At 36.4% G+C, this 27,107-nt stretch overlaps 1 long non-coding RNA gene across 18 annotated transcripts; it reads left to right on the forward strand.

Moving 5' to 3' along the window:
- The first annotated feature begins 36 nt into the window (after positions 1–36).
- Positions 37–27,107, forward strand: LOC133304577 (uncharacterized). 18 transcript variants are annotated; one of them, XR_009750614.1, is made up of 12 exons: positions 37–498; positions 594–708; positions 1,608–1,676; positions 9,170–9,238; positions 10,011–10,084; positions 10,170–10,234; positions 15,255–15,328; positions 15,415–15,480; positions 18,720–18,817; positions 23,290–23,469; positions 24,117–24,179; positions 24,855–25,065. It is a non-coding gene; the product is annotated as an uncharacterized LOC133304577 (long non-coding RNA). The 18 variants fall into 18 exon arrangements; XR_009750618.1 differs by having other exon boundaries at positions 18,724–18,817; XR_009750625.1 differs by lacking the exons at positions 23,290–23,469; positions 24,117–24,179; positions 24,855–25,065 and adding exons at positions 25,770–25,880; positions 26,509–27,107 and having other exon boundaries at positions 18,720–18,822.

The following is a 27,107-nucleotide window of genomic DNA, read 5'->3' on the forward strand; positions in this document are numbered from 1 at the left end:
GGAAATTTCGAATTTTTCTTGCTACCTTATCCAAAACCGAATCAGCCTATGCATGTGTAGTATGTGTCACAGTAATCTGCTCTCCCCTCTTGCATGTTCGACAACTAAGCTGAGAAAAATCCTTGTGCCCTTAATGATATGTCTCGGCTAAAGACTCCCTTGAACAAGGGATCGATTTATCCATGACCCAAACTGATCCCATTCCATCTCCAAGCAGCGTGAAAGAAAACAAAAAGTTAGTCATCATCCTCACCATCTCCTTATGCGTAGGTTAGAGAACAAAACAGAAAAGATGAGCCTGCAAACCGTTAAATAAAAACAGAAAACATTGTTATCCTAATCTCCTCCTAAACCGTGGATTCCTCAAGAGAGAGACTCAGGATCCAATTCCATTTTCCTCTTCCCTTAACTAAATCGTGCACTTAGAAGCAAGGGGGAAGCATTCTCGCTACTGCCATTGTTCCCTCTTTCCATGTTCGGCTGTACATTACAAGCAAGGTGATCGAATGTTGTCTCACTTCTTGTTTCTTTCTTTTCGGATGACTCTGAATGAGTTCATTTTCTCTTCCTTCCGTTGCATGCCCTTCAACCAGCGCTAATTGAGTCCATCCTCACCCTTGCATGCAGCCGGATTCGGCCCTTGGGAGTTAGGAATGAGTAGCAGGCTGTTTCTGTTTCGGCTAGGATCATTAGTGTGCAGCCAAGGAGGTAACTCGAATTCCACTCCTCCTTTCTTTCTTTTCCTATTCGATTTGCAAACATATTAAGAGGTTAGTTTTAATTGATGATCCTTCCCTTGTCTCTGCCCTATTGGACCTCTTGAACATAGGGCTGAAAACTCAAAAAGGAACCTGTAAGATGAGCTCTAAACTTTCTTTCCACTCCACATGGTTTCGGCTGGCATAAAATTCATAGGAAATAAAATCTGTTTTCTTTGTAATCATTTCTCTAATTCTGTTTTAAACCGTGAACTAGTGTGCATGCATGTGTAAAAACAGATTCTAGGAACTTGGAGTAGAACCATTTTATAAAATTGTGGGGCTGTTTTGGTTGGACTCTTGATCGCATACAAAGAGGGCATAATGGCATGAACCTAGCCCTCTCATCCCTCTCTGTCTCGGCTTTGTATGTATCCTAGGATAATGTCATTTTATTGTTCTCTTTGTCCCCACCTCTGTTTCCTGAAGACAACCTCAAACCTTTAATGAAATTAAGCTCAAAGGACCGGTTTTGGAGCTTTGGGAGCTAGCTCACTGCCTTGTACGGACTGCCTTTGGACTTGGATGATAAACTAGCTTTCATGTGCCAATTAACCTTAAGAACAACAAGTTGTGGTCTTGAGAGCGCATTCCTTGGCCGCATGAGTAAGGTGGCATAATGAGAACTTGGAAACCTTTGTTAATGGTCAAAACCGAACCACTTGCATAAATAACCTTGGTTCTGTCTTTTGATAATATTTGGTAATGTAACTTTAGACCAGAAAATTTATCTAGTGAGAGAACCACAAGAATCGATTGGGAACCAAGGACTTAGAAGAATGGGAACTTTATGTAACATATAGGAATAATGTCAAATAAAATTCTGATTTTTGTTATATATTGGTTTAGGTCCGCGAACTGCTAAGAAAGTGGACTGAATTGGTGATTCGTCTGTTTAAAAAGTTGTAAACGTCACAGGTATGTGTTAGGCGGTATTACCTGATGTGACTATTGACTAGTGTATGGATTGTGAATTGTTGCTCACATGTGCCTTATGATTATTCTGCCATAAATGATGAAATTATTCTGCCTATGGAAATGTTATGATTATGGAAATTCTGTTATGAAAAGAAAGAATGGCTTGGCAGTATGGCATCCAATGTACATGAAGTATATGTTATGAAATGATGATATATGCATGCACCGTACATCATACCGCACTTGTCTTTCTGTTTGTGTGTGACAGCATAGCATGGCATGCATGTACCAAATTCATGTTAGTCTTGAGTCTTAGAATAGTTATCTACAGGATCATGTGATTGAGCACGCATCATATAGGCATCCCTTGATATCAGGGTACTGGGACAATTGGCGTCAGTCCGCATAGGCCACAGTGGAATTCCCCAAATGATGGTGCCGTGCATGGAATTTCCACTGTGATGGCACGCGCACGACGGTGCTATGAGCGTGATGAAGGCGTTAATATGATATATGAAGAAAGGATATATGATGAAAAGGTTATATGATGAAAAGGATTTCATGTTTGAAGCGACTGTTTATAATTTTGTGTCTAGTTTAATATTGTTACATTATTGGTTTTGTTGCCACACTACTGGGATTTCTCTCACCCCTTTGGGGCTGCTATTTTTATAAAATGGCAGGAGGACGCAAAAGCATATGAGGACTTGGGTATTTGCTGTTGGTTTCTACTGTTGGGCATGTTACTGTGATTGTATTAATTTTATGGATGACTGTATGAAATAGAGAAGCTTATATTACTGTGAACTATGATTTTATTATTGCATTATGATTTTATGACCTGCAAGTATTTTGGAAACGGATTTTAGAAACGTTTTACGAAAACTGAATTCTGATGTTTTGAAAGCTAAGTGCAAACTGTTTTGCGAGCACTTTGCAAGTTAGCGTGCTGGGGCTACGGAGCTCCGATTTTCCTATAATTTATATGCACGCGTAGCCCCAAGTGTTTAGTTTCATTTTATATAAACCTTTCAAAGAAATTCTGAAAGCTAGATTTATTATGAATTTTACCAGCCAAGACATTTGTGATATTGTCACTGTTTTACCCCTTATTTTGCGAGTTATGTTTCGAGGGGAAAACGAACTTCAAATTACTATTATTTTATATGAACGTGAAGCCCCCGATGTCTAGTTTCTAGATTACAAAGAATATTGTTTTGAATCGTTGAAGTGAATTTTATACGAATTTTTAAAGACAGCAAGGTCTGCCAGGAAAGTTATATTTTCAGTAGTTGAGAAATTTTGAAAGTATACTCTGATTTTTGTGACGAACCCGATTTCAATTATAAGTTTTTAATTGGCACTGTAAAAGTGATTTTTCAGTACTTAAAATATATGACGAACGAACTCTAATTCCGCTTAGCAAACAACTCTCTTGGGTGCACACAAGGGAGGGTGTTACACTAATTGGTATCAGAGCAGTTTTGATTCAAGGTGCTTGTATTGATGAAATGCTTGCTGTTTGTGCCTGGTTGTTGGATGGTTGTTGTTTGAATTTATTGGCTGTTGGTATATTTTCGCTGAATTGTTGCTGATTGGATATAGCTGTGAATGAGTTACTGATTAAAAGTGTCTTATATGTGGAGGTGTGATGATACTGGTAGTACACGGTGTTAAGCATGGCTGTGCCCATTCACTTGCTAGGTGGTGAGCCTGATCAACTCACTGTCGCGCAAGTCGTGTGTGCACAATCATGGTTGTCACTGGGTACGCGTGTGTCTGAGCACTATGTTTGAAATAGTGAATTGCTACTTTAATTAATGATTCTGTTTTCTATGAATTATAAGTAGGGTTTTATATCTATATATGCTTGATGTGAAGATTTTTGTGATATTCTAAGCTGTGGATGATGGTAAGTTATTTTTACAATGGTTGCTGTTACATAGTTGTTTTTCTGATTTATGATTTTATAGGGGGTTGTGAATGTAGCATGTAGCTGGGTCATAGACACTGTTATTCTTTTTCACTAATCCTGTTGGGTCCCCTAACTGAGTAAGAGTAGCAGTGCCAGAACTCTGATAATTGACTTAGTTAACTAGCATTAAGAAGCCTTGTTGTCTGTCCTGAAAAATGTATGGGGACAAACTTATGTAGGAACAGGACACTTATTTAAGTAGATCCAGTTGATGCCCTTAGAAAGTAGAAGTTGGAACTAATCAAGACTTAGACATGTGGGTCTGCTGTTTTTACAAATCTTCTAATGGTGAATTGGCACTAAACATGATTCTTGAGAAAGAAGCTGTTAAACAAAGTGGTGATGTGTAGGGTATGGTACTTGACTCCTGTCTCTGTGTTATTCTTGTGAATGAAACTTGTCATTCTACTTTGTACGTATTGGAATGCCTTGTGTGCATTTGATCACTTTTAGACTTGCATGTAAATTTATTGTTTCTGATTACCGTAGCAAATTTTATGTAATGATTGTAAACTTACCAGTTTAGATTTGTCACATTATGGTGCTTGAAACTTTGTTGCTGAAAACTTGATTCCATTTTATGCTGTTATGTGTTATTCTAGAACAATCTGATGACTTATATATATATATATATATATATCTTTTATGATTACTATGAGTCAAATTATGAATGAGAATGATATTGTGTAAACCTGTATTATTTGGACTGCCTAAATTCATTTTAATTTTGTGAGTGGTAAGGACTTTGAATCTTTCTTTGTACTAATTCGAATTCTTCATGGACTCAACACACAGAACTTACTAGTTAATGACACACACATCAGTTAGATATCATGTTAGCTCATGAATTGACTGCATCTAACCAAACATTATATCCATGATGTACTGTGTCATACATGATCCATAGTTATCAGAGAAAGTCTAAATGCATTTGCTCCACGATAGCTTTAGGGGATGTTGTCAGGTTAGAATTAATAAAAAAGTAAGTTTCCATACTTTCAATCTTTCACTGTTTGTTTTGATTACGGCTGTTGAAACCCTGGTATGTTTACTATTATGATGGATTGGTACTTTAAATTAAGAGAATGAAGTGTCTAGTGTAGGAATTGTGATCAACCTAACCTTGCTACAGTTTTGATTGACTTTGGTTGAAATGAATATTGAGAAACCTTAACAGCATTTGATACCTCGAAATTTCAAAGCTCTATTTTCCCAAACTACACAATTTTATGTCCAAGATATTCAAGACAGTTTGTATTACTTATGTAACGTGAAGAGCAGCGTCTGAAATTACATTTGATCCTCCTTGGTTGGTTAAAGTGAACTGAAAGGAAAATTTTGTTTTGCCTAAAAAACCCTACACCTGACGTATAAGTTGTTAAAAAATTATTTTGTGCATTCTGTTTATGCCGCAACTCAAATTACTTAGCGATGTTCATTATCTTCTAGTGGAGATACACGGCCTCTGAACCCCTATGTATATATATTTTGCTGCCATAAGTATTGACCTTTAAATTGCATTTAGCCACTACATAATTTGATTGAACTATAAACGGAAAAACAGTGGGTCTATAATTTTATTGTTCTAGGTTAAATTAATATGAACCTTCCTTACCTTCTGCACATGTTTGTTAAGAACTGATCATCATTTTGGATAAGCCATTCGAGCTAGTATCACTTACAATTATTTTTTTATTTTTTATTTTGTTATGTCTGCATGGTCCCATGAACACCTCATATATATAAAAAAAAAAACTGAGTGCATAATGTAAAAGTTGAATTTAACTTGAACACTTTGATTTTTGTTTAATTGCTGTTTAATCGAAACAATATCCAACCTGTGACTTAAATACGCTGTTGTAAATTTCATGATTAAAAGTTGATATTTATTTTGAAATTGTTTAAATACATCATGAAATATTATTATTATGTTTGAAAGGTTCTCATCGGATAAATATATTGCTGCATGAATTGATGTGATTAGTCATTGGTATGAAGAATTTTGAATTCAGTGTTGTTCATGCATGAGGTCTCATACTGTAAAATATTATTTGTCCTCTGAATGCAAGTTTAATTACAGATAGGAATGTTGAATATGATTATGGTGAACATGAAGTACGAAGGTCCGGTCTGTTTTGGTGGGGTATGTTTGATAACTATTTTATGATTGTGATATGTGTTAATAATTGGAAAGTCATAACATGGTTAATGGATCCTCTGATCAATGGAGTCAATTACATCTGAGGTACCAAGGACAACGGAAAGCTCGAGGAAGTTTCCTCATATGGGTGTTTTGACGAGCTGTATGAGGGGTACCACTTAACATGATATGTCTGTAAAGTAGGATAGAAATTTTGTGATTTTATGAAGACTCCGTTTGTTTGAAAATTGGAATGAGATGTGTCCTATTTTATTTGCTTGAATTCTTGAAGACTAATAAATATATTGAATTCTGTTTGTGATTGTATTTAGTAAGGTGATTGATGTAGAAGTCTGAATATGAGGCAAATGTGTGATATTTTAGCGAGTGATCTGAACCATTATCCTAGATGAGGATTACGTAGGAGGGGATGGCACTTCTAAGTTGTAACTTGTATATTACAAAGACAAAATATTTAAAGTTGGAGACCTTAGTTAATTAGCTCGTATATGTGCGCAGGTAATGGAGGTAATCTTACCTTCTTGTTAAATAGACTCCTACATTCTAAGAACTTTGATATAAGCCACTGAATTGTTAATTACATTTTTATTTGGAAACATTGAAATTTATGATCGGTTGAGTCATAGTATAGGGAGACATCAAAGATGAATTATGAGATAGGAATGTTAGGAGGCCCTTTGTCTATTGTCATGTTTCCCTTCATAGGTCATAATTTTGAATCGGGTGAATAAAAGGTTAAGCACTTATGTCTACACTAGTAATAATTACTAAAATTTATATAGTAAAGAAGTGTTGCAATTGGAATTGTTTAGTTGTCTAACCGTTATGCACTAGAACCCTATTACAGTCTTCTTATATAGCTGAAGTTTTTTTTTTTTTTTTGGTTTAGTGAGACTTTTGTTTGTTTTATTCCACTTGTGTGATCTGGTATTTGTTGATGTTTAAAAAGAACTCAGGAAATTGCTTGTATCATGATTAAAATTAGGAAAAAAATTTACTCTTTCCGTACGAACAAAATTGTGTCATGCCTATGTTATTTAATGACCATGCAAAGTACAAATTTGTTGGTAATGCCCTGAGATGTCTGATGGTTTTTATAGCTAGTTGTCAGAATGCAGTAAACGGTATGGCCTGGGGTGATGGTGATAAGCGTCAGACTTAGGTAAGCGTTGGGATGGTAAGACGAAGTTTGAGGACAAACTTCAAAACCAGTTGGGAAGAGTGTAACACCCCGTGAGAATTAGGAGCTAAATTAAATTGCCATTAGAAGTGGGAGTGCATGTCATGAACTCAATTTTCATACATATCCCTAGGGTAGGGTGAATTTCAATACTTTTAATTTCTTTGTATCTAGAAACATTAACTACTAACTAGTGGTTCTATGGAATAGCAATGGTTAAGAAATTATTTAAATTACAATTGGGAGTTTGGGGCGATGTTATGAAATCAAATTACATGTAAATGTAGGAGAGGTTTAATTTTAAACTATATCCCTTAATAAAATCCTAGATAATCTTTAGAAAGGTAATTGAAAAATATGACCTATTAGAGAATAAAACTTTGGTCCTTATGTCTTTAAGGGCCACGACCCAAGCCTTTGGTGGGGAGTTTATTTCAGCCCAAAGCCCTCTTAAGTTCATCCCTTAGCTTATCATAAAAATCTGAATGCTAAATGCTCATTGGCCAAGATGCACCACTTGGCAAAGCCCCATCCTTGTCCTCCCTCTACATGTGCGCCTAGGATGTGTAGGAAATTTCAAATTTTTCTTGCTACCTTATCCAAAACCGAATCAGCCTATGCATGTGTAGTATGTGTCACAGTAATCTGCTCTCCCCTCTTGCATGTTCGACAACTAAGCTGAGAAAAATCCTTGTGCCCTTCATTATATGTCTCGGCAAAAGACTCCCTTGAACAAGGGATCAATTTATCCATGACCCAAACTGATCCCATTCCATTTCCAAGAAGCGTGAAAGAAAACAAAAAGTTAGTCATCATCCTCACCATCTCCTTATGCGTAGGTTAGAGAACAAAACAGAAAAGATGAGCCTGCAAACCGTTAAATAAAAACAGAAAACATTGTTATCCCAATCTCCTCCTAAACCGTGGATTCCTCAAGAGAGAGAGACTCAGGATCCAATTCCATTTTCCTCTTCCCTTAACTAAATCATGCACTTAGAAGCAAGGGGGAAGCATTCTCGCTACTGCCATTGTTCCCTCTTTCCATGTTCGGCTGTACATTACAAGCAAGGTGATCGAATGTTGTCTCACTTCTTGTTTCTAAATGAGTTCGTTTTCTTTTCCTTCCGTTGCATGCCCTTCAACCAGCGCTAATTGAGTCCATCCTCACCCTTGTATGCAGCCGGATTCGGCCCTTGAAAGTTAGGAATGAGTAGCAGGCTGTTTCTGTTTCGGCTAGGATCATTGGTGTACAGCCAAGGAGGTAACTCGAATTCCACTCCTCCTTTCTTTCTTTTCCTATTCGATTTGCAAACATATTAAGAGGTTAGTTTTAATTAATGATCTTTCCCTTGTCTCTGCCCTATTGGACCTATTGAACATAGGGCTGAAAACTCAAAAAGGAACCTGTAAGATGAGCTCCAAACTTTCTTTCCACTCCACATGGTTTCCGCTGGCATAAAATTCATAGGGAATAAAATCTGTTTTCTTTGTAATCATTTCTCTAATTCTGTTTTAAACCGTGAACTAGTGTGCATGCATGTATAAAAACAGATTTTAGGAACTTGGAGTAGAACCATTTTATAAAATTGTGGGGCTGTTTTGGTTGGACTCTTGATCGCATACAAAGAGGGCATCATGGCATGAACCTAGCCCTCTCATCCTTCTCTGTCTCGGCTTTGTATGCATCCTAGGATAATGTCATTTTATTGTTCTCTTTGTCCCCACCTCTGTTTCGTTAAGACAACCTCAAACCTTTAATGAAATTAAGCTCAAAGGACCGGTTTTGGAGCTTTGGGAGCTAGCTCACTGCCTTGTACGGACTGCCTTTGGACTTGGATGATAAACGGACTTGGATGATAAACTAGCTTGCATGTGCCAATTAACCTTAAGAACAACAAGTTGTGGTCTTGAGAGCGCATTCCTTGGCCGCATGAGTAAGGTGGCATAATGAGAACTTGGAAACCTTTGTTAATGGTCAAAACCGAACCATTTGCATAAATAACCTTAGTTCTGTCTTTTGATAATATTTGGTAATGTAACTTTAGACCAGAAAATTTATCTAGTGAGAGAACCACAAGAACTGATTGGGAACCAAGGACTTAGAAGAATGGGAACTTTATGTAACATATAGGAATAATGTCAAATAAAATTCTGATTTTTGTTATATATTGGTTTAGGTCCGCGAACTGCTAAGAAAGTGGACTGAATTGGAGATACGTCTGTTTAAAAAGTTGTAAACGTCACAGGTATGTGTTAGGCGGTATTACCTGATGTGACTATTGACTAGTGTATGGATTGTGAATTGTTGCTCACATGTGCCTTATGATTATTCTGCCATAAATGATGAAATTATTCTGCCTATGGAAATGTTATGATTATGGAAATTCTGTTATGAAAAGAAAGAATGGCTTGGCAGTATGGCATCCAATGTACATGAAGTATATGTTATGAAATGATGATATATGCATGCATCGTACATCATTTGAGGTGTCATGACTTTGAAAATTGGAAATGTGTTGGGATTAGATTAATGAGTTGTTGGATAATTATATGTTGATATAATGGTATTGTAGGAGGTGTAGAATGATTAAAATTGAGTGAGCATTCTTTAGAAACCCCTAGTGTGCAATTCGGCCATAGGGTTTGTTTTTGGAGTTTAATGTTGTTTGTGTTGATTGGATAATATATCAAGTGTTGAATGATATTAAAATGGGTTGTGTGGTGGTTGGAAAGTGGTGGAATCCATGGAAAATATTAAGTTGTATTTATGGACATAAAAGAACGTAAAGGGAATGATTTAGCAAAACGATGCTTAAAAGACGTAAAATGGAAAAACGACACTTGAATTGGCCTCTGTGCAACCTAGGGACGTGTAATAAAATGAGAAAGAAAATTTAGAAAAATAAAGTTGAAAAATGGCCTTGCTTGGCGAACCTTCCAATGGGAAGGGAGGTGATTTTGTGTTTTCGCGTTCGAATGGAAATTGGCGTATACTGATAACTGCATATGGTTGTATAGGTTGCCGTACGTCGACTTGAATCCCGAACCGTGAATCAGAAGAGTGCCCTTGGTCCTGGACCAAGTGAGTTGAGGTAAGTGGAGGAATCAATGCAAGTATAATGTAAATTTCATGAGTTTATATGAATTTTGAGTAATTAGGGAATGTCCTCTGTGTAGGCATTCTGTTGAGTAACAAGTTTGGAAAATAAGCTGCTGTGGAGTTAGTGAAGAGGCATACTAAGGTAACCTCTTGGTACTGGGGCTTGTTCCCCTTTTTTGTTCCACCATACCCGTCGAGGGTAATGGTAGGAAGTGTATATGAGTAGTGTAGAACAGCATGAGCATGCATGCATTATTACAGTGGGTACTTATGTACCGAGTCTCTGGCCAGTAGACAGTTAGCCTTCGGGCAGTTTCGGACTTCCACAGGATAGGTCTCCGAGAGGGAGTTCCAGTTGACCTAGGGTCGTGGTGTGTCATCCAGGTAGGAGCACACTAGGAATGTCTCGGGTGTATATGCATGGAAGGGGTACCTTGGTTGTGGTTCTTGGAACACACCTTGGATGATACCCGTAGGCTTATATGCCGAGGACGTTGCGTGGTATTGGTAGCTACCATTCCAGCTTCGTCGTATTTTATATCCCGATATTCCCCAGTTTCTCTAAATCCCTTGCTATATCCCGTTTTGAAAGTGGTTGTTTTATATTACTTATATGCATCGAAGTGAACCATTGGGCGGAGTTTTCTCCAGAACCTCTGGGTTACTGAGATATATTCGTATATCTCACCCCGTCTTGGGGCATTTATTTCAAGAGGTAGCAGTGGCATAGGAGTGGCGGGCAAGAGGCCCATAGGATGAGTCATGGGAGCATTGTCATTATTTGTTCATGATATATATATTTTTTTCCTAAGTCTAGTTAGTTATTATGTCATTCAATGTTATGTTTATAGTTGTAAATTCAAGTTCATATTTCATGTTGTAAATTCAAGTTATGAATATGTACTTTGTTATATTTAAATGAGATGTTGTAAGTATGCCTGAATATTGATGTAATATGATGGAAGGACTTTAGGCCTATGTTAGAATTATGATTATATGCTTATGTTGAGAAATTGCATGTAAATGGACTTGGTGATTGAAATGAGTTAAGGAATTATAAAGTGAGCCATATAATATGAATTGTGTAATAACTATAAACTGAGTTGGGTCGTAAGTGCCCCAAGGCATTGTTGGTCCTTGTGTGTGCCACCCATTGGATTATTAGGTACATTTGAGGTTTTAGTGATCATTTGCAATTTGGGGATTTTAAGAAAAACAAAGGAAACTCTGGCGAATTTTCTGTAGAATTGGCAGATTTTAGACGAAATTCAGGAGAGCATATCTCCCTCCACAGAGGTCCGATAGGGACGTTCAATATGCCATTTTAAATCTTGAGATGTCCCCTACGTTGTGTTAAAATATGAGAAAATTCCGGGTTGCACGCAGCCCTGTATGATTAAAAGAACACGGACTGTCCAGAACCCCCTTATGCCGGGGCTGTTTCTGGTAGTTTTTGGGAAATTAATTCCCGCTTCGTTTCTCAGTCAAATTAAGCGTATAATATATCAAATAAAAGCTGGTGTCTAGTTTGTTGCTAAAAATTTGAGAGCAATTGATTGAGAGGATTTGCTGTAGTAATTCGTGGAGTGAGAGGTGTTTTGAGCTGTTTTGGGGTTGGTTGGCTGTTTTGCTTGTCCAACTCCAAACGGCGATAACCGGAGCAAACGAGCTCCTATTAAAGTGTGTGATAGCTTATTAGAAAGGTAATTAAGTAAGACAAAAATATAATTTGAAAGAAAGGTCTGGTTGTGAGCGGTGTGTTCGCAGAAAATTAATTAGTGAACCATGTTCGAAAAGGTAAAAACGTAAAGTTGAGAAATTGGCTAAGTGGGTTTATGGGAATCCCTTAGTAACTTATAATAAGTAAAGTAAGATGTAAAAGTAGTTAAAATAAGTATTCCGCAAGAGTTTACAGTTACGGTCACAACTTTTAATTATTACGTTTTTTATTGTTTTAAATGCTCGCGTAATAATCGAAAAAAGTTTATTCGCATTTTTATAAATGAACTGCTGTGATCGTAACTGCGCTTAATATCATAAATAAATGTTAACAATACCGGTGCACAACGGGCTGTTACAAGTTCCGAGCACTAGGAAATGTGTGTATGTGTACACCGAGTGGGGTGATATGAATTTTGGGTTCCAAGGAAAGTGTGAAGATTGTCATAGCCTTTAATGAAAGGTAAGTTGTAAGGGAGTCAAGTACGAATGTGTAATAATAGCTGGAAACTGGAATTTAAATTGGTTACCTAAGAGTTGATAGCTTGGCTTTACTGGTAGAGCGGATTGAGGAGTGTTATATATTGCATATGCCACTTATGGTGGAAAGTGTGTGGAAAATGTACAATGTTGATGTTGTTTTGACTAGGTACTAATGATGTATGATCGAGTGCGTGTGGTAGCTTGAATATTCCGAGAGGCTAGTATACCCACTGATGGTGAATTGTAGAAGTAATGGCAATGATGGATTTAGATTAATGCGACCTGATAATTAAGTTTCAAAAATTCCTATAGAATGGGACTTGTATGTGAGAGATATGGCATTTTCGAATGGTCTATCAGGAAATAGTGAAATGGGTTTGGAAATTGATTCGCCAATGTGTTAGTAGAAGTTAGTAGAGCTGTAAGGTAATAGTGTTTTGAGTTTGACGTCCACGATGAAATGACGATGATTACGAAAAAGTGGTATAAATAAGTGGAACGTATGGTTAAATTGCAACATCGGGATTGAATGAAAAGTTAAAAATAGTTAGCTGAAGAAAATATTAAGTATGAGGACTTGATGTGGAGGTCATTGATGAGTGTGGTGTTTAAACTTTGATAGGGCTAAGTTTATGGAGTTGAGCTGACTGAGTTGATAAAGTTGAGATGGTTAGGTTAATAAGAGATTAACAATGAGTGTAAATCATAAATATAGCGTTGTAGATGGAAAACTCCTGAATGAATGGGGGCTGAAAGCCTCGAATGGCTAATCCGAAATATAAACTATGTGAAGGTTGTTAGTTTCGTATCACAAGGAGAAAAATATAGTTGTGAGTATCTAAGAAGATGTAAAGACACATGACAAAGTAAAGTAAAGTTGTAAAAATGGAATGTAATGTGAGTTGGGATTGTTCGGATGCTGTAGCATGCCATTGAAACTAGAAGGTATGCGCTTGCGTGCAAGATAAGGAAATAACGGAGAATGGTAAGATTAGTAGCCTAAATGGAAAGGACTGATATTTTGGGGTAGTGTTGAAACAGTAGGGACAACAAAAAGAGTAAGTACTAAAGAAAGGGCGAGTTGAAAATATCCTAGGAATAATCAGTAAATATACATGGGAACGATTAGAGTCTATTATGAATACGGTTAGAGGCTTTTGGGAACGACGTTGGGTCAGAAAGATAGATAAGGATGAAAATGAGGTGAAATTTGACAGGCACGTTTGTAATATGGGTATATTATGACCTACAAATTAACGAAAATGCAACCGTAGTCTATGGAAACAGTGAAGATATAGTGAATTAAGAGGCCAGATCCCCGAAATGGTCAAGTTTTGAGAAGGATTGGGTAACGAAGAATACCACAAAAAAATGAGGTTATGCCTGTGACGAAAGTACAATTGTAAAGATGCACACCTAAGGAGGCTAGTTGAGAGTGGAAAGATGAGATTCTCCGGTTACATCCCGAGTTACGGGATCGTTAGGATATTAATTTTGCGGACAAAATTCTAAAAGGTGGGGTGATTATAACACCTCGCAATTCTAGATCAAGTATTAAAATATTAAGTGAGAATTAAAGGGAAGGACTAGGGAAAATCCTGAAAATAGGCCAAAATACAAAGAAAGGGCAAAATGGTAATTAGCCAACACGCAACCCTAGGAAGATAAAAGTTAATTTGAAGACCTCAAATGACAAAAATAATGCCAGAAACGGACTCAGGACGAAAAATCGAGTGGATAGGCAAATTTGAGAAAAATTGATGAATAATGATTTTTCCGGTGTAAAATACTACGGTATAATTGTACCCATAAGCGTCAAAATATAATTAGTATTTTTAGGAAGTAAAAATATGACATGGACGAGAAAAATACGTAGGTTATGAATTTGTGGTGTAAATTAGGTGACTGATAAAAGTTAAATCGCATGTGGAACCCACCTATGGTTTAAGTGACTCAAAAGTCACAATTTCATGACACTTTCTCTCTCCATTCTCTTCTCCCTCCTGTGAAGTGCAGCCCACTATAGCCATTCCTCCCAAAAATTTATTTTCCTCCTAAATCACTCATTTCTCCACCAAAACCCTTGAATTTTGTTTTGAAATTCGTTGGAAAACCCATTCTAAAGCCATTGGTGATACTCCCAAGCCTTGAAATCGCCTCTTTATGGAGTCATTTGGTCTCTCATTGCTTGGATAAGCCTTGGAGGAGTGTCAAGCTTTGATTGTGAGTATGTTTGCATCATTTTGTGGTTTATTGTGTAGATCAAAATCATGAACCCTAAGTCTTAAATTGTTGATGTGTGATGTTAGAGAGCTCTAATGGAAAATGTGCATTAGATGATAATATCTTAGAATAATGTGTATTAGCTATAAATGCAATGAAAATTTTAGGTGAAAAATATGATTTTGTAACTTAGAAAATTTTGAGGCGTCATGACTTTGAACTTGGAAAATGTGTTAGGATTTTAGTGGTGAGTTGTTGGATGATTATATGTGGATATAATGGTATTGTGTGAAGTGTGGAAGGGTTGAAAATTGAAGGAAATCCCTTGGTATTACTTAGGTCACAATTCGGCCATTTAGAGAGTTTTTAGGAATTTGATGTTGTTTGTATTGATTGGATGATGTTTCAAGTGTTAAACGGTATTTAAATGGGTTGTGTGGTGGTTGGAAAGTGGAAGAATCAATGAAAAATAATTGATGATGTAAAATGTCATAAAGGATCTTAGAGCGAATTATTAAGTAAAACGACGCTTAAAAGACGTAAAATGGGAAAACGACACTTGGTATGGCCTCTTGGCAACCTAAGGATGTATAATAAAATGAGAAAGAAAAAATAGAAAAATAAATTTTGAAAAATGCCTAAGAAGGCGGAACCTATAAGGTATAGGAGGGAAATTTGACATTTTTCGCGTTTTGATAGAATTGCCGTGTACTGACGATTCGTACATGGATATGTAGGTTGCCGTACGTTGATTTGAACCCCGAACTGTGAGTCGGTGGATTGCCTTTGGTCCAGGACCAAGTGGATTGAGGTAAGTGGTTGGATCAATGCATGTATAATTGTAAATTGGCATGTGTTGTATGAGTTTTTGAGTAATTGGGAATGTCCTCTGTGTAGGCATTCTGTTGAATAACAAGTTTGGAAAATAAGCTGCTGCAGAGCTAAGTGGAGGAACATATTGAGGTAACCTCTTGGTACTGGGGTTTGTTCCCCTTGTGTGTTCCACCATACTCGTTGAGGGTGATGGTAGGAAATGTATATGAGTAGTGTAGAATAACATGAGCATGCATGTAGTATTTATGAGGGTACTTATGTATCGAGTCTCTGGCCAGTAGACAGTTTTTGCCTTCGGGCGTTACGGACTTCCACTGGATAGGTCTCCGAGAGGGAGTTCCAGTTGACCTAGGGTCGTGGTGTGTAATCCGGATAGAAGCACACTAGGAATGTCTCGGGTGTATATGGATGGAAGGGGTACCTTGGTTGGATGTTCTAGGAACACGCCTTGGATGATACCCATAGGCTTATATATGCCGAAGACGTTGCTTGGTATTGGTAGCTACCATTCCAGCTTCGTCGTATTTTGTATCCCTATATTTCCCAGTTTCTCTAAATCCCTTGCTTTATCCCGTTTTGAAAAGTGGTTATTTTATATTATTTATATGCATCGAAGTGAGCCATTGGGCGGAATTTTCTCCAGAACCTCTAGGTTACTGAGATATATTCGTATATCTCACCTTGTCTGGAGGGCTTTATTTCAGGAGGTAGCAGTGGCACCGGAGCGGCGGGCAAGAAGCCCTTAGGTTCAGTCATTGGAGGATTAGCACCTTTTTGCATTTTGATGGCCACTTGGCCTAGGCGAGACTTAGGGTATAAACATCTCATATGTACGTAGGATGAGTGATGCTCACCGGCAAGTATTCCGATCGCACAAGTAATATAATGATAAGAAAAGTTCGTCTCCACAGGGATTGTGATCGTATATCAATTAATAGTCCTTTCAAGAATGGAGGAGTTCAAATAGTTTGTGACAAATATTGTCGTGGATTTGAGAATAATAAGAATTAAAAGTAAAACGTATTTTTGAATTTTTGTTTAAGAGAAAAAGAACAGAGAATGATTTTTGTAAATAAGAGAAAACATTGTAGCTAGAGTGCACTCACCATATGATCCCCACTTCTTACTTTGGATTGATTTAAAAATACTTATTTATATAAATACTCAGATAATTATCATCTAGAATAATTAGTTAAATCCCAATCCCTTGGCAATTTAACCTTTTAATCTCAATTGCAATCCTATTCCCTTAGTAACCCCTCATGAAAATTAAGCAATGAACACGATAATTAAAGCATTTGCAATTAATTATACATCTATTTCTAGCATGCATAATAATTGTTATCTTACCCCCTTTCAAGATCAAAAACCCCAATATTCCTATCTAGGGTTCTAACCCTCAAGCTATCATCCAATATTAGATTGATCAAGTCTAATAAAGAAAATAGAAATTTCGCACAAGGAAAAGATAAAGAAATTTATATAAACAAGTAAAATAACCAATATGTCGTAACAAGGGTTCACATAAGGATTGTGACCCTAACTACAATAAAGGAAATTAGCCAGCCATAGACATGGCTAACATAAAATTATAAAAGATAAAGATGAAAGAATGTAATTACAATGAGAAACTAAGAACAATCCTCTGCTCTTCTCCTCCTTCACGAATCCTTGTTATGCTCCATCGTCCAAAAGTCTCTCCTAAAGAACCGTCGCAGCGTCCTCTTAAGTTTGAAATTGCTTCCACGCTGAAGTCCGCGCGGGTGTAGCGCCACTTTTTTGCACTGGGTCGATTTCTCGCGCGGGTAGCGCCATTCTGGCGCGGGTCTCGCGCCAAATCCCTGGTCTTTGTATTTTTCTGGCGCTGTAGCAGCGCCAAAGTTGCGCGGGTAGCGCCACTTTCCTTTTTCAATTTTTCTATTTCTTCTTGCTTTAACCTGCAAAAATGATATAAAAGATGAAAAATAAACTGAAATAGGAAAACTAACTAATAAAAGTAATTAATATACAAGAAATGCTCTTTTATGACTGATGTCTTATTATTTTTGGCTTGGAAAACATCACATGCCAGAGGCACATCAAATCATTCCCAGATTTAAACGTTGTTGTCCCCAGCAATGTACAAGACTCAATTCAGGAAATATTCAATTATTCCAACATAACATCACACAGACAATCAATAGATCACTATGCTAAGCATGACTGAATAAATGCATAGAACTCCTAACAATGCCTTCTATTCTCATGAAAATATCAGAATCTAGCTTGAACACTCCTCACCAAGATAAACATATAACGCTCAGCACTCAAGTGTTTGGGGAGTAACAATCACTCAATCCATCACATCAATAACACTACCATAAGCTTGATCATATTCTCAAGTTCCTAAAGATGAGGAACATTAACACATGCACAATTGATCAAAAGGACTTCACATGGATATAATTTGGCCAGGCTTAAGGGTAGGAATTTATGGGAAGTAGCTAAAATTGTTAGTTGAGATTGGAATACTGATATATTCTTGAAAATAATCAAATTTCAAACAAATTTCAGCTCCAATATTCTTTAAGATCAGGGGTCCATCCCTTTTATTTTCCACCTTTTTTTTTTTTTTTAACATTGCTTGTAACATCCCGTTTAATTAGGAACCTATTTAAATGGCAATTAGGAATGGGGTAGAGTACTTGACCTCGTATTATAGGAAGGTTTTCTTTAGAATGGAGTTAAATTAAATTAGGAAAATTATTTGTATTACCATGGTAGGTGAATACCTACTTAAGGCATGTGAAATTTTAGTTATGAGTATAGGGATAATTTTATTATTACATATAGAAAGCATAACTCTACTTAGAATTATATGGGTACTCATTAAACGTATGTGATTAATTTTAAGTTAATGAGTAGACCCTTAGTAAATAATTAGAGGTACATAAAAAATTAGAAGGCTTGGGTTAATTCCTAAATTCTGTTTATTATGGATTATAAGGAAGGTTTTATATATCTATGCTTGATGTGATTATTTTTGTGATAGTCTAAGCTGTGAATTATAATAAGTCATCTTTAAATAATGGTTGCTATTATATATACTTGTTTTCCTGATTTATGACCTTTCTTGTGTCTTATAATGGTATTACCTTGCTGGGTAATAGAAACTGTTATTCCTTTTCACTAATTCTGTTGGGTTTCATAATTTAGTAAGGGTAGCAGGGATAAAATCATGACAATTGATGTAGTTATTTAGTTTTACGAAGGACTTGTTATTTGACCTGAAACTATACGTAGACAAACCTATGTTAAGATAGATCCTTTATCAAAGTAGATCCAGTTAATGCCCTTAGAAAGTAGAGTTGGAACTAATTAAGGCTTAGACAGGTGGGTCTGCGCCTTTGCAAATCTCCTAATGGTGAATTGGCACTAGACATAATTCTTGAGAAAGAAGCTGTTAAATAAAGTGGTGATGTGTAAGGTCAGGTACTTGACTCCTATCTCTATGTCCTTCTTGTGAGTGATACTTGTCATTTTACTTCGTACGTATTGGATGGCCTTGTGTGATTTTGACCACTTTTAGACTTGCATGTAAATTTATTGTCTCTGATTGTAACAACCAATTTTATGTGGTGATTATTTGAATTTACCAGTTTAGATTTTTAACATTTCATTGGAACTGAATGCATAATTAAAGAAAGGTTATCTGAACTGAAATTAAAATATAGTGGACTGAATAGGTAAATTGTAATTACATAGAACTACACCTTATTTGGCTTGTTTTATTATGTTGATTGATTGACACTTTGCTAAAGCTAATATTCGAGTAAACAACAGAAGGTTCAAACTGGTTACTAAAATTTTATTTAATCGTGTATGGGCATGGATCATCTGCACTAATGACATAATTGGATTGAACAGAGATAATGGAATTTGACTGTAATAAGCTTTGACTGTTATGAGCTCACGCCTGTTAGTTTTGTTAAATTGGGGGTTTGGAAATCTGATGTCTGCTGGTACATAGGACTTTAAGTTTGGTTTATTTTTATGAGCACTGTAATATTAACTTGGTCAAATCAATTTGCTGCCTCTAATGAACATCTACATTTAAATCATTTAATACTGGTCACATGTAAATTTTTAACTGCATAATTCAGTTTTCCTGCTGAATGAATTACAACTGAACTTGTTGAACAGTGCATTGTGCTTGGTTCTTGATTTAATCTGTTCTTTGTATATACTGTTAAAGTAACGACTGAAGTACACTTGAATTTCTTTGGTGGGCTAATGTGAATTGAAAGAAAATTTTGTTTTAATTAAGTACGTTGCACTTGACGTATGAGTTGTCCAACCTTCTTGATTAATACCTTATGTCTGTCCCATAACCCGAATTGATGTAGCATTGTTTATTATGTTCCCACCATGTTGCACCATATCAGTTTTCCAAAAGAACAATATATTTTACCATGAATGTCAAACCTTAAACTGCATCTATTCACCTTATGCTTTGATTAAATTATTAATTGAGAAACTGCGGGTTATAATTTTTCTACTCTATGTTAAATTCTGGGATCAACCATTCTCTTGATCTGATTGCATGCGTGTTCAAATCCTAGATATAAATTAATATGAACCATTCATACCTTTTGCACATGTTTGCTTGGAGCTGTTAATCATCTTTGTATAGGCCATTCTAGCTAGTACCACTTAGAACTCTTATGTTATACCTGCATGGTTCCATGAACATCGCATATAAAAACTGAGTGCATAATGTAAGAGTTGAATTTAACTTAAGCATCCTGATTTTGGTTAATTGTTGTTTAATCGAAACAATATTCAACCTGTGAATTAAATATGCTGCTGTAAACCTCATGTTAAAAGTTTGATATTCATTTTGAAATTGTTTCAATACAGCATGAATTATTATTATTATTTTTTAAATGCTCTCACCGGATGGATGTATTGTTGCTTGTATGGAAGAGATTAGTTTTCTGTTTAAGTGGACTTTGGATTTGGTGTTTTTCTGCAAGAGGTTTGTGCCGTGCTTGTGACTTGTCATTATAGAAGGAAATTTAATTGCAACTCGGAAATTTGTGAACTTGAATTATGACAGTGTGGTCTTTGTTAGTGGATTATGTGGGGTAGCTATTTCAAAATTGTAAAATGTGTCGATAATTGGAAAGTCATATCATGGTTAATGGGTCCTCTGATCAGTGAAGTCAATTACATCTGAGGTACTTAGGACAGCGGAAAGCACGAGGAAGTTTCCCCATATGGGTGTTTTGATGAGCTGTATGAGGGGTACTACTTAACATGATATGTCTGTAAAGTAGGATAGAAGTTTTGTGATTTTATGAAGACTCTGTTTGTTGAAAATGGAAATGAGATGTGTCTTATTTTAATTGCTTGAATTCTTGAAGGCTAATAAATATATCAAATCCTGTTTGTGATTGTATTTAGTAAGGTGATTGATGTAGAAGTTTGAATGTGAGGCAAATGTGTGATGGTTTAGCGAGTGAATTGAACCATTATCATAGAAAGGATTAAGTAGGAGGTGATGGCACTTCTAACTTGTAACATGTATATTACTAAGATGAAATATTTAAAATTGGAGACCCTAGTTAATTAGCTTTTATATGTGCACAGGTAATAAAGGTAATAATTACTTCCTTGTTAAATGGACCCCTACATTCTTAGGAACTTTTGGGTTTGGGCCACTGATTTGTTAATCGCAGTAGTATGGAAACCCTTAAACTTAGGATCGGATGAGTAGCGGTAGGGTGTGACGTCAAGGGTGAGTGACGATATCAAAATTTTGTGATGCCCTCTATCTAATGTCAGGTTTTGCTACATAGGTTGTAATTTTGGAATTGGGTACATAAAAATTTAATCATTTATACCCACGCTAGTATTAATTATTAAAGTTTATAAAGTAAAGAAGTGTGCTGCACATGGGTTTGTTTGGTTGTCTGTTAATTGTGCACTAAAACCCTATTACAGTTTTCTTATATAGCTGGAGTTTCTTGGTTTAGAGAGATTTTTGTCCGTTTTAGTCCACTTGTGTGATCTGGTATTTGTTGATGTTTAAGAAGAACCCAGGAAACTGCTCGTATCATGGTTAAGCCTAGGAAGATTTTTTTTTCTTTTCTTCCGTACGAACAAATTGTGTTAGGTCTATATTATATACTAATCATATAAAATACAAAATTGTTGGTAATGCTCTGAGATGTTAATGATTCTTATAGCTGGATGTATGAATGCAGTGAACTGTGTATGCTCTGAGATTTTGGAATAATAAGACGAAGTTTGGGGACAAACTTCCAAACAAGTTGGGGAGAGTATAAGATCCCGTCTAATTAGGAACCTATTTAAATGGCAATTAGGAATGGGGTAGAGTACTTGACCTCGTATTATAGGAAGGTTTGCTTTAGAATGGAGTTAAATTAAATTAGGGAAATTATTTGTATTACCATGGTAAGTGAATACCTATTTAAGGCATATGAAATTTTAGTTATGAGTATAGGGATAATTTTATTATTACATATAGAAAGCATAACTCTACTTAGAATTATATGGGTACTCATTAAAAGTATGTGATTAATTTTAAGTTAATGAGTAAACCCTTAGTAAATAATTAGAGGTACGTAAAAAATTAGAAGGCTTGGGTTAATTCCTAAATAGGAAAACAATTGGGCCTTTGTTTTTTAAACCACCTTCTTTAAGGGCCACGACCCAAGTCTCCAAATGAGGAGCCAAAATCAGCCCAAGGTACTTTCTCCACATGACTCCTTATCTCATCCCAAGCAAGTTCTACATGTCAGCTTATTATTGGTCTAGAATCAACCCTTGTTCCCCTTATCCCTTCATGCGCATGGTGTAATAGAAAAATGGGAATTCTGATTGCTTGTACCCTTGTTCAAAGCCATTCAGCGCTGCCCCTCCTTGTAGCCAATGGGAAGAAAGAAAAATTTGCTGCATGTTTCCTTATTGGTCCATTTTAAATGGATGTCTTTCTATTGGTTGATGGTATCACATCCTTTAGTGTTGTATCTCTTCCCACCGTGCGCACATTTGAGGAAATAACAAGCATGATGTTGTTTCATTCTTGGTGAAACTTTGAGTCAGATGGTGAGGCCATAGTCTCATCCTTTTTCTCATCTCTATGCGTTGGGGAACAAGCCACAAAACTCACTACTAACCCTTCCAACCCTACTCCTCTCTTGTGCGCCTAGAAGAGCATGACAAAGCTAAATTCTTTTCTTGCTAGCCATTAACTTTAATTACCAGCAAGCTTTAGCACCTTCTCACTTGCTCTCCTTGTGCGCTGGGTAGGTGACGGACCAAATTTGAATGGCTGTCCAATTTCCAAATCAACCAGCCACCTTAACCGTTCTTTCTTGCACATTGAAAGGTGGAACTAAGCTGATTAAAATATTTTAGATTTAGGAAAGAAAGAACAGCCCCTCAATTTCCCTCATCTTGGGCGCACACTACAGAGACACATACCTGAAATACATGTACCTCTACTGATTAAGAAAACAGCGCACCACCCATTTCATCCTCTCATCTTGTGTGAATGAGAAATCAAGAAAAATACACAGATTAATCCAACTACTTGTCCTTCCTCTTGGTTCAGAATCACAAGCCATTCCCTCACTCCTCCTATGCGCATAGCAACCCGAATCTTCTTGCATGTTTATCTGTTGGTCCAGAAAATGAAACTCAGCGTCCTCCTCATTTCCTCAAAGTCATAAGTCCCAAAAGAGGAGAACCTAAATGCCTAAATGTACCTATTCCTTTTCCTTTTTTCATGGTGGTAGAGTCGTTAGTATCAAGGGGGTAAATAGGTCCTCCCTAAACTCGGATTTCCTCTCTGCTTCACTTGGGGTTATTGGAGCTTCCTTCTTGAGTGCAGATCCTAACATCTGCTCATTTGTTATCATCCTTGTCCAGCCGTGACGTAAATTTCAAGGAGCGGTGAAGAGTGATTCTTGGAAAGGAAAGGTGAGGGCTTGCGCATAACCTGTGGTTGCTGCTCCCTCCAAGCGGTTGATGAAAACTTTGGGTACATACTTGAGGGCTGTAAACCGAAGACCAAGCCTCCATCTCATCCTCACTGTTCGGTTTCTTAAGGTAGGCTAGGAAAATGTATTTTTGTTATGTTAGTTCCATTCCATTCTGTTCAGTAGGTAAACAACAAATTTTTGAGGTATGCAAGCTAAAATTATTTTATTATGAGATTAGAAAATAGCCCTTTTGAATATTCCTTGCATTAACTAGATTAATTAGGCCTTATATGTATTAAATTTATGAACCTACACATAATCAAACTGAGTGGGCAGCACATTACAAGTATATTGAATCCTGCGTAAGCCAAGCAAATAATTTATTTAAATGAAAATTGTGGGTTCTTAGAGAATGTCTCTCAAAACCGATTCTGCATGCTTGTGAAACCTTGGAGATTTTGTTTTCTAGCAATTGTTGGGACAAAGATTTAGGCAGTGAAATATTAGTGTTGGTTGATTCGTAAATAGAAAAAAATACCAGAATGAGAAGAATGGAAATGACTTGGAAATTATAGGATTAATATGGGTTTTTAACTGTTAACGAATTGGGGTATTAACTCTAAATCAGAAAATTTAATTTAGTCTTGGGACCATGGAAAACTGAATTGTATGTATGGAAACCGATTACGGAATAAGAATTAGAAGCATGAAAATTTGTTGATAAATTATAGGAATAACATGAGACCGATTCTGACTTGTCACACATGTAATTAGGTGCACGTAACTCTTAATGAGTGAGCTGAATTTTGGTGCTATTGATTATTGCTTGGACACAAGGTATGTGTTAGGTGGTATTACCTGATGTGACTATTAACTAGTGTATGAATTGTGAATTGTTGCTCACATGTGCCTTATGATTATTCTGCCATAATTGATGAATTATTCTGCCTATGGAAATGTTATGATTATGGAAATTCTGTTATAAAAAGAAAGTATGGCTTGGCAGTATGATATCCCATATACATGAAATATATGTTATGACAATGATGATATAAGCATGCACCTTGCATCATACCGCATTTGTTTTCTGTTTGTGTGTGACAGCATAGCATGGCATGCATACTCCGAATTCATGTTAGCCTTGAAAATTTAGAATAGTTATATACAGGATCATGTGACTGAGCACGCATCATATAGGCATCCCTTGATATCAGGGTACTGGGACAGTTGGCGTCAGTCCGCATAGGCCACAGTGGAATTCCCCAAATGATGGTGTCGTGCATGGAATTTCCACTGTGTATGCACGCGCACGACGGTGCTATGAGCGTGAAGAAGGCGTTATATACGCAATATGATATATTATGAAAAGGAACTATGATGAAAAGGATTTAATGTTTGTAGCGACTGTTTATAATTTTGTGCCTAGCTTAATACTGTTGCATTATTGGTTTTGTTGCCACACTACTGGGATTTTTCTCACCCCTTTGGGACTGCTATTTTACAAAATGGCAGGAGGACGGAAAAGCATTTGAAGACATGTTTAATTGGATATTTTCTGTTATTTGCTGTTGTATGGACTATTGTTGTTGCTGATGTTTGATGGATGACTGTATTCAATTGAGTAGCTTGGATTACAGTTGGATTATGATTTTGTTTCTGTTTTTAAGACCTTTATGATCAGTTGGTAACATTGGAAAAATTCTGAAATGTGTGCGAAAGTAATCTCTGAACATTTTATTATATGCTGATTTTTAAACGGATTTGCGAGCACTTTGCGAGTTGACGTTCTGGGGCTACGAACCTCCGATTGAGGTATATTTTATATGGATGCAAAGCCCCAGCTGTGTACTTTCAGATTATGTAACCCTTACCATGAAATTTTGAAAACTAGAATTATTATAAATTTTACCAGTCAGGAGGTTTTTGGAAAATACACTGAATTTTTAAGGAACTTGCGAGTTCTGTTTCGTGGGGCTAGAGACCTCTGATTCGCGTATAATTTATATGTATGTGAAGCCCCATATGTCTAGTTTCTTAGTAGCAAAGAAAAGTTTTGTAAATTTTTGTACTCGGATTTTTTTTTAATATTTTCAAGATAGATCGTTTTCGGGAAAAATCAGAGTTTCGCAGCGAAAGCCTTTTTGAATTTTCTTGTTGTTTTATTTCTTCAAGTCAGTGTCTAAGCAAGATTTTCTAATTGATATTAAATGAAAAAGTTTTTTCTAAACGAGAATTTCACACGTTAACGTTAAGTCTCTAATCCGCTTAGCAAACAACTCTCTTGGATGTATACAAAGGAGGGTGTTACACTGCTATAGACCCTTTCTAAATTTTTCAAAGAAATATTTTATATTTCTTCTTTTCTTTTTGACATATTACTTAGCTTCAATGAAACTTACCCCAATCGATTTTTCTTTTCTTTTCAAGTGTTTCAATCTCAACAAAGGTAAGACAATAGAAATATGGCTAAGCAATCAGCAGGAATTATGGGCAAAAAGGCTCAGGCTCAAAGGGGTTAACAATGGAGAAATCAAACAGGTGGGCTATCTGGCCATGGCTAACAGATTAAAATTGCCTTAATCATTTCAATCAATGCATGCATCTCAGAAAAACATAGCAAGTTCTAGAATGCTATCATAGTGAGGTCTCTCAAAATAAAATAAATGTTTAAGCACAAAACCTCACCAGCTATGATGTCAAGCTAGACTTCCAAAAGAAACATCAGGCATCATTAAACATTCAAGCACAAAATTCAGACAAACGAGCAATCATGAAATCTACTCATGCCCATACAATATCATGCCAGAAGTTCATACAAAACATGTTTTCTATGATGAATCAGTCAAGTTAACTAGGGGAAGCATATCTAAACCTGGGACTTGCTCAGAAAACCTTTTCCAATTTTTTATATATATATATATATATATAGCACACAAAATAACTACTAAAATAACTAAGAAAATTAAAAGAGTTAGAATATCTCCCCTGATAGAAGAATTGCAGTTCTAAGATGCAAGCCTACAGATAAACCCTTGGTTTATAAGGTTTTAAAGCATGAATTAGTTTAATTTGTGTGATTAAATGGATAGAAAAGAGGGTTAATGTCCTAGAAAGTCCTAAATACAAGTTCTGAAAGCTTTGTTGAAAATTTGTATTGTTCTTGTAGGGAAATGAAGCTCAATGAAGCAAAGAGAGAAGGAAGAAGATTCTGAAGAATGGGAAAATTCTAAGTGTTGGGCGCTAAAACGCCCAAAATCAAGAGTTTTAGCGCCCTGCTGCATATTGAGGCCTTAAATTGCTGGTGCTCAGCGCTAAAACGCCCAAATCGAACATTTTAGCGCCCTGATGAGCGCTAAAACGCCTAAATCGAATGTTTTAGCGCCCAAGACAGTTGAAAGCAGTTGGGCATCCGTCAAAGTTGGACGCTAAAACGCCCAGAAGTGAACGTTTTAGCGTCCATGTCTGTTTTCAGTTGTAATTTGTAAACTATAAAAGGACAAGGGGCCTTCATACTCTGATATCCAATCCTATCATATCTCATTTTGACTTTTCCCATCACACTAGGAGAAGGGAGATCAGGTCAGGTCTTTCATAGATCTGATCTGACTCCTCATTTTCTCTGAATTTCCAAATTCTTAGGATTAGTTCTTGTAATAGTTAGTATTTTCTATGTAATTGCAGTTGGAGATTGAAGACTCAACTATCATGTCAATGGAGTTTGATCTTTCTTCTCTTGTTTGTATTTGAATTATGTCTTAGTAGAGT

This window comes from Gastrolobium bilobum, unplaced genomic scaffold (assembly GCF_033153095.1).
Source record: "Gastrolobium bilobum isolate Gb01-03AN ecotype WA unplaced genomic scaffold, APGP_CSIRO_Gbil_v1 utg6655, whole genome shotgun sequence".
NCBI classification, from domain to species: domain Eukaryota; kingdom Viridiplantae; phylum Streptophyta; class Magnoliopsida; order Fabales; family Fabaceae; genus Gastrolobium; species Gastrolobium bilobum.